Raw genomic sequence first — 8,907 nt, 5'->3', positions numbered from 1 at the left:
CGGATATGTGAAGAGAGAAGCAATGGACCTAGTTGAATAAATGTCTCTGTAGCAGTATGAAGCATCATTTGGGAATATGCCTAAAGGTAGCATAGCTGGACCTTTCAGTAGATCAATTCACATCTTCCTGAGGAACTGTCACACTGATTCCACTGTGGCTGCACAAGTTTGCAGTTCCACCAGCAATGGGTGTGTGTTCCCCTTGCTCCACATCCTTGCCAGCATAAGCTGTATTTAATTTTATTGATCTGAACCATTCTGACAGGTGTAAGATGAAATCTCAAAGTAGTTTTGATTTGCTTTTCCCTGATGACTATAAATGTTGAACATTTCTTTAAGCTGGACCAGGGCAATTTAAACAAAGTTTCACTCATGGCCATCCAGGAGAATCGGGCAGCTGGCTGGACCCAGAGAGGCTAATGAGCCCATCTGGGAAACTCAGCGTCTGACTTGGCAGGGAGGCCCAGCTCTGGCACTCAGAGTCACCCCTGGGATATGGGAAGAGGTGTGCTCAGCTGCAGCAGCCCAGGGAAGGCAAGTGCAGAGTAACTTTGTGCCAACTGGCTTGAAGAGACTATCTGGAAGACAGGTTCCCAGAGCCACCCTCTGAGAAGCCACAGCCTCTTGGGGGAAGTATTTGCCGTGGTGCTTTAGAGTAAAGATGCATCCCCCGCCACACACTTGCTAATGCCTGCACACACAACTCCGTGAGTGCCCGGAGCAGAGCGTGGGTTGGAACACTACTTGCCCCTACTCTTCTGGGCATCTTTGTGGAGACTCAGCACAATTGCACCCTGGCAGCCTTGTCTCTGCCTACAGGAAGCTGATGGTGAAAGAGCCTGGGAGCAGCTCCTTGAAGAGACTGAGGTGGGTCTTGGCAATTATAAGGCCACTTAGCTGGTGGATGCCAATATGAAGTCTTGCCTGGCACACACAACTGAGGAACTGTGGCAAGTGCGTTTCTCATTTGTCTGTGTTTCTCTCCAGAACTAAAGCTGAGGGAGTTAGGACCCAACTTCCAGGAGAAACCATTGTCCTGACCCCTTCACTGATGTCCCCTTTTCCGGGAGCTGAGAAATGGCTGAGGCTGGGGCAGAAGCAGGTGCTAGACTGGCATCACAGCTGAGGACCTCCCTTGTCTTGAGGGCTCCCTTCCCAGACCTGCGCACACACAGCTGTAATTCTAGGGTGCCCAGAATGACAGCAGTTCTGGAGAGAGTGAGACTGAAGCGGCTCCTCCGGGTCCAGCTACAATCAGACAGCTAGGGAGGGGCAGATACAGCACCCAATCCAACCTAGAATGTTCTCTGTGATGAATTTGATGCCAGAAAAAAAAATCTATGGGTGTGTTTTCCCTGGAGGAATGGCCTCAACAAATTCGCAATGAATGAGAATGTTTCTGGGCTACATGCTGGAAAATTAGCACGGGCTTGCATTAATTGAAATTCAGTTCTTTATGTATATCAATTCCCTTTGATCCTTCTGGGATTCGCAGCAGCAAGAAAGACACAGAGCAACAGATTAATCCAAGTGTTGTCAGCGACAATGATAAATTGAGGTGTAAAAGCCCACATTGAGATAAATTGCTACTAAAAACCTGGCCGCCCCTCTTCCTGTTAAGTCTGCAGAATCAAGAATTTGTTAAAATAGTGGGTTGCCACTCATCAAGAGCCTCTACCATGCACGTCTGCGTGCGGCTCTTCCATCACTTCAGGCTGCTCCCCTGCTCTGTGTTGTTGGCTTTTAACTGGGTCATCAAGTGCCTTTGTCATGTGGCCTTTGCTATTAAGCAACACACACACACACACACACACACACACACACACACACATTGTCTGCATTCATCTTCTAAACTTTCTGGCCATCTCCTCAAACATCACACAGCACAGCCAAAACTTAATGTGCCATTTCTGTCAAAACATACTGTGGATCTGAGTTCTCACCAACAGTTCAGTTTCCCAAGTCAGTACATCATTCCGGGCTTTCCTCTTCCTTTCCCCTAAGCCAGCCCCAATGGCTCAGACCTCTGACAACAGCCCTCTTCTCTTTGGGAATCTTGGTGGTCCAGTCTCAGCCCATGGCCAGACATATTCACCTGTACTGCACCAGACCCTTGATGTCTCTAGAAGACGTCACACTGTTCCTTACACTTCGACTTTGTCCCTTTCTCCACTCTTCTCTGTCAGGCGCCCTCATACTTGTCCTCAAAGCTCACCTTCAAATAGGATGGAGTGCTCACCCCCAAAACCTCCCTTGACTCTTTGGGGGTGTGCACACCCTGCTTAGTGTGTTCTCCATTGCTCTCACTAGGCTGAGAGCCCTGAGCATCACGGACTTACACATTTCAGCTCACTTGCATCCACAGTCTGTGGTCAGTTCTGACCAGAGCATGAAGATGAGGAGCCGGTCAGCTCGACATCAGAAGATGCACCTACACCAGGAGACGAACATTGCCATTTGGGACACTGGGCGATCTTACCATGTGCCCACATTACAAAGCAGAGCCCTGCAGATTCCTGGAACACCTGGACCCAATTCCTCCTGTATGAGCCCTAACAGACATTCCCAAGGTATTACCCTGGATTATTCAAACAATCCAGGCACACTGTCATCACACTGTTGGTGGGAAGGGCAGCACATGGAGAGGAATGAATTCATAACTAACATAAGGAAAGCTCCAATATGAAAATTACTTGCTGCACACACCGCCTGGATAGCAAGGAACTTTCTCTCCGCAGACGAGGAGTTAAGGTCTTATCTAGGTCTTCATATCTGATTTTGTCAGGTGGAGGAGGCTCCACTTCATTACCTGTCCTTTGGTTCACTCTCTTCCTCTTTCCGTTCTCCCCTCCCAACCCACAACCACTGCTTACTCTCTTTCACACTCCCCACCAGTGATTTCCCAAGTCACAATAGAAGGGATGTCCTTGTAGCAATCAGTTACTGCAATTTGGGGGGTGAATATTCCATTAGTTCCAGGCCAGGGATTCCTGATCAATATGGCCTTCTCAAGGCCAACCAGTGTAACAAACCCTCTTATTAAGCAATTCTAAGTCCTGATGCTGTTCCCCATGACTGGCAGTCAATCTGTGCTTTAATTAATGCCTGCCCCTCTGCTCACTAGAGCTGTGGAGTCCCCTCAAACATCTCCACCACCACCCCACTCCGCAGGGCTGCTGCTGGTAGACTGAGGAGAAGCTCAAAGCCCAGCTTAACTTAGTCCTTTGGTGATAGACTCCAGGGCTTATACATCAACATTCAACCCTCAAGAATGGTAGACCCTTCCCACGCTACCCCCAGCAGGGAAGAAAGACACTCTTTAGACCTCCCCTTCTCACTCCCTCTCTCTTCCCTTCTCCTTCTCTCCCTCCCTCCCTCTCCACTTACCACACTCAAGGTATATATCTTGACCGAGACTCTCCATCCTTTCCTTGAATACCTTCAGTGATGAGAGACTCACCCCCTGTGGAAGACCCTGTTTTGTCTCTGGCCATTACTGGAATATAACTCCTCTTGAGATAGGTTCTGTCTACTTGGATACTGGCTTTTTTTTTTCAGATACATTGGGTTCTTCCTTGTCCCCAGTATTCTGGCTGTTCCCTTTGTGAAAAGATTCCCTAGTGGTTGATGTTTAAGCTCATCTACTGTGATAACAACAGCATTAACATCATAATTTGCTAAGCATGTGTTGTGCTGACCCCAGGCTTGGTACAAAGTGCTCTTGCTATGCTGTGGTTTTCTATCACACTGAGATTATACAAGAAGCCCTCTCTAGACCTCCCCAACCCTGTCATCTATGTCAGGACCTACACTCTGAAAGGTGGAAATCAGTTGTGCCCTGTGCCTATGGCTGCAGCTAATGATGGGAATGGAAAATGGAGCCCGGGGAATGTTCATAATAATTAGCAAGGTAAATTCTGAAATGCACATGCCCCATGGCTGACCTGGGATGTGAGTTCTTATAATGTCGCTCCAGTGGGGTAGGCAGTACTCAGCACCCACTCAAACTGAGCCAGATCCTTGCACCTGAGGAGCAGACTCAGAGTGTGGTAAGGGGGCTGATTCTAAGTCCAAAACTATCCATATACCTATTCTTCAGACCTTGATTGTTTGTAGACTGTGAAGATGTGTCTTCACCAAGATGCCTTTTGATTGGTTTAATAAAGAAAGAGCTCAATGGCCAGTTACTAGGCAGGGAGAAGTTAGGTGGGACTTCCAGGCAGAGAGAGAAAGAAGAGAAGATGAGTCTAGGCATGGAAGAGACACCAGAGGACACGGAGAGGAAACAGGAGGTGCAAGTTGGAAGAGAGGTAAAAAGTCACAAGGCAAAATGTAGAGTGCTACACATGGATTAATAGAAGTAATTGTTGAAGTTCACAAGAAATCCCATAAAGACCACCAGTCACATACACAATCAGCAAGAGTGTTTACTAAAAACTGCCAACACGGTGGGGTGGCAAATGGCGATTCCCGGAGAAGCTCATACACTCCTTTTAAACAGGTTTAGGGGAATTCCAGGGAGGAGAGGTTAGTCTGGAGGCTGATTGGTAGGTTTAAACAAAAAGTTCATAGGATTGGTAGGTGACTCCAGTGGTTAGGGACTTTCCAGAGGCAGGGTAGGGAAAGCTGTCTTTGTCTAGCAGAAGGCTGTAGGGTGCCTGCTGATTGGTTGCCCGAGTTTCGGTTTTCTCGAGAACTGCTTGCTCAGCTCCAGTAAACCAAAACTAAGGCCTGGTCCCTGGAAGGAGCTATTAGAAACCTGTCATGCCTCTGGTCTAACTCCCCGTCCCTCTCAGTTGTAAGAGCTAGTGAGACAGGCCTAAGCGTCCAAACTTAATAATAAGTCTCCATTGTGAGCTCATTCTGTGAGCTCATGGCCCAAAGAAAAATCTATCTATATTTGATACCTGAGAGTACCCTGTCTCCTTCCCATGGCAGGACCTATGGCTTTACCAGTTTCCAGTCCATCCTCTTGTCCTACCGTGTCTACTCCAGGGTCCTCTGTTTACCAAAGCATCTCCACAGCCTCTCCTTCAACACCTAAGTGCCCTTAACTCCTACACTGCTGTGCACTCAGGAGTTACCTTGGAGACTGAAGTGCTGACTAGTGGCCGTTTGTAGGGTTAAGACAGCCCCTTGAGGGGGCGGGGTTTGCCTCAGGCGAATGCCTACAGATAAATGGGCGCGCGGGAGGCGGCTCTGTGCCACGCGGGAACTTCGGTTCTGTAAGTTTATCATTAAAGTGTAAATATTCTTTAATATCTGCATTGCATTTATTTACGCCGATACACCATGGTATATTACAAACTGTGCGCTGTCCTCATCTGATGCCTACATATGTACACACAGGTGTGCGCATCCCACACACAGTGATGCACAGACAAGTACACCATACATAGAATAAGTGACGCCACATACACAAAGAGGATGAGGAGGGCAAGAAGGAGGTAAAGAGGAGGAGGGACTGAAGAAGAGGAGGAAGAGAAGGAGGAGGAGGAAGAAAAGATGCAGACAGTGAACAGGAAGTATGGCTAGGCTATCAAACCTTAAGACCTACCCCCAGTGACTTACTTCTTCTAGCAGGTTCCACCTCCTAATGGTCTCACAGCCTTCCAAACAGCACCATCAGCCGCAGACTCATGAGCCTATGAAAGCCATCTCACGTTGGTTGAGTGGCACTACTCCTAGGGGACATGAACAAACATTCACTCACCCCAGATAGGGAACCAAAAACAGACAGAAGTAATGATATCACCAAATACAACTTGATAAACCACTGGATTTATTGGGGTCACTTTCAGCAGTGTGGGTGAGGGGTTGATTATAGAAACATGGGCTATTCAAAGGCAGAGGCATTAACTAAATAATGACAACTCACCAAAGCTGGAACCCTAGGGCTCTGCACAACTGGACAGGGCACAGGACCCTCTCTGAAGCAGTCCTTACTCCTTATATAGCCTCCGGGAAAGGAGGGACCTTGGGAGTCTGGTAAGTTTTAGGAACTCACTGAGAGTTGTAGGTTGTTTATTTCCTGAGTCTTAAAAACCTTCCCTCCAGGATAGAATAGCCCAACTCTTGATTTCAGAGAAAACGGATACACGATAAAACCCAAACTGCAACAGGTAAGAGAAAACCTTGTATCAGAGACGCAAGAGCGGGGGAGATGGGTGAGAACGGATATCATCAAATTCAGGGAAACAGAGTGTCTGCCTTTCCCAACCATAAACCGCTTAGCATAAATGGGCTGGGCTTGTGCCTGGATATGCACAGAAGGAATGTGTTGCGATCTGACCTGAATTTAGACCTGAACTTGAGGGTGCTAGGATGTCTTCCGCAAGGTCATTTGAGACAAGAGATTCTGTCTCAAGTTTGCTGGCATGTGTGATTTGGAGAAGTGGTTTCCAGGTACAAGCTGCAAGCTGCTCCGGCTTCTGAGACCTCCTGGTCTTGGATCCCATACAAGCTCTCGCTGCCTTACATTCATCAAATCTCGGGCTGAATTTTGCCAAGTACAACAAGTGTGTGTTTTTAAGGGGAAATTAATGCATATGCTTCTGATTCATCGTATGTGGAAACGATCAAAATATTGTGTCTGAAGTAGAGTAACATCTAGAAAAGGCTTTGGGTAGTTTTGCCAGGTTTTTGTATGTCTCTTGAGGAGGCTAGGTTCCAGCCTGATTGCCTTCCACTCTTATCGGGAGGCATAAACACCACATCCTTTAGAAAGCCTCCCCATGCCGCCCCATCATCAGTCTCAGAACACATGGGGACCCCAGCCATGGGCACAGCCTGTGGAAATGCGTTTCCTACAGGTCACAAACCCCTCTCCAAGCAAGAACACTGACCCAGGATGGAAGCCAAACATTCTGATTGACAGAGTCCACCATGACCTAACTTCTTGGACATCAGGAGCCTGTCCATTGTCTGGCCCAGTGTGCCAGAAAACAAGGCCATTCAGCGGAAGTTGGACTGGAAGACAGGGAGGTTGGAATGGCTGGGAAACTGGGACACTGTGCTGTACAAGGTTTGGTCTCTGAGTTCTTGGCATCTCAGCTTGTAACTTTCCTTAGTCAGGAGTGACACTCGCACAGAGCCAGGCTACCATCCAAGAGACAATCCCGGTGCCTCTCCTACTACCCTGTAAAGTTTCCTAAAGTGAAGGGACACTGGCCCTGACATGGACAGGGGTAGGCCCTGGTGTAGGCTGCAAGTCAAGCCTTTATCCTGGGCCAACAAGACCCCTAAATATGGCCCTCAATTGAGTCTCCATTCTGTCCAATGGCCCAGTCTGGCACAGTCAAAGACCAAAGCTAATCTCAGCGTCAAACTGAGCTCAGAACCTACTCACAGCCTGTGCAGTGCTCTGCCCCTGAACTGTGCCACAGTTCTGCATGGTAGCTTGGCACAGCCTTGGTCCTTCTCAAGGCAGCCCTGAGGGCTAAACTCAAGCCCTCACTCTCCTTACCCAACGGCAAATACATTAGGAGTCTAGCTAATGTTTGCCAAACTCCCTGTCCCCGCAGGCCGCCAAAGTCAGCAATTCTGTTTGAGGAGTATGTGGCAAGAAAAAGTTGCCATCTAGACAGGAGGTGACGCTTTGCTTTCCCTTCACAAGGTTACTATATACTAAGTTCGCAGAACACAGAACCATCGCCATGACCTGGCTCTGATCATGGCTCCCTGGAACCCTTCCCAAGTATTCTCCTTCTCCATGTGGCTGTTCTGACCTCCCGATCATGGCGGTTAGCAAAAAGGAAAGACTCAGGTTCTGGGTTGTCCCTCATCGAATGGCCAGAGTTTGGGTTTCCCTTCCCTCTGGCCACCCACTCAGTTCCTTGTGGGTCAGTCAGTCTTACAGTTTCCCCAATTCCAGATGGTATTGTTTATAGTGGATTATGTTTCTCTACTGGGATATCATCCTGTTATTTCTTGTGTGACACTGTTCCTGACGAGACATGAACAAACATTTTTCATGCCCCAAACAGGGAACCAACAACAGAACAAAGTAAAGACACCACCAAAGTCAAACTTGGTGAACCAATGAGTTTTACTGTGGTTACTTGCAGAAGCAGAAATGACACACACAAAAAACTGCGTCCCCAAAGCCCACCCCAGCGTGGATGACAGTTCGTGAAAGCTAAGAACATGGGACATACTACACAGCCTGCAGTCAGCTCAACAGGTTGGAGAGTGCCCTCGGGTCCAGGGCTCAGTTGGTCTGAGCCTTTTCCCAGCAGCTCGGCTGGTCTGAGAATCTTCTAGGTAGACTGGCTTGTCCAAGAGTGTCTCCCGATGGTTCTTACTGCCTATATGTGCTTGACCAAGAGAATCTGCTTGGTTCTGATTTCCTGGAGCTGTTGGATTGTTTACTTCCCTAGGGTAAAGCACTTCCCTCCAGGATGGAATGGTACACCTTCCCTTAGAACAATCCTGTTGCTTCACTTCCTTGTAAACATCCTGTCTTAAAATAACCTGTTGTGACACTGAGAGAGACAATTAATAAATGGGACCTCCTGAAACTGAGAAACTTCTGTAAAGCAAAGGACATGGTCAGCAAGACAAAATGACACCCTACAGAATAGAAAAAGATCTTCACTAACCCCACATCAGACAGAGGTCTGATCTCCAATATATACGAAGAACTCAAGGAATTGGACGCCAAAAGAATGCATAATCCAATTAAAAAAGGGGGGTTACAGACCTAAATAGAGAACCTTCAACAGAAGAATCTAAAAAGACTGAAAGACACTTAAGTAAATGCTCAACATCCTTAGCCATTAGGGAAATGCAAATCAAAATAACTCCGAGTTCCATTTTACACCTGTAAATATGGCCAAGATCAAAAAACACTGATGACAACTTAATGCTGGAGAGGATGTGGGGAAAGGGGAACACTTCTGCATTGCT

The sequence above is a fragment of the Microtus oregoni genome, unplaced genomic scaffold (assembly GCF_018167655.1).
Source record: "Microtus oregoni isolate MIOR12 unplaced genomic scaffold, Mior012 000015F_ref0000493, whole genome shotgun sequence".
NCBI lineage: Eukaryota > Metazoa > Chordata > Mammalia > Rodentia > Cricetidae > Microtus > Microtus oregoni.
This window is presented reverse-complemented; position numbering follows the sequence as displayed.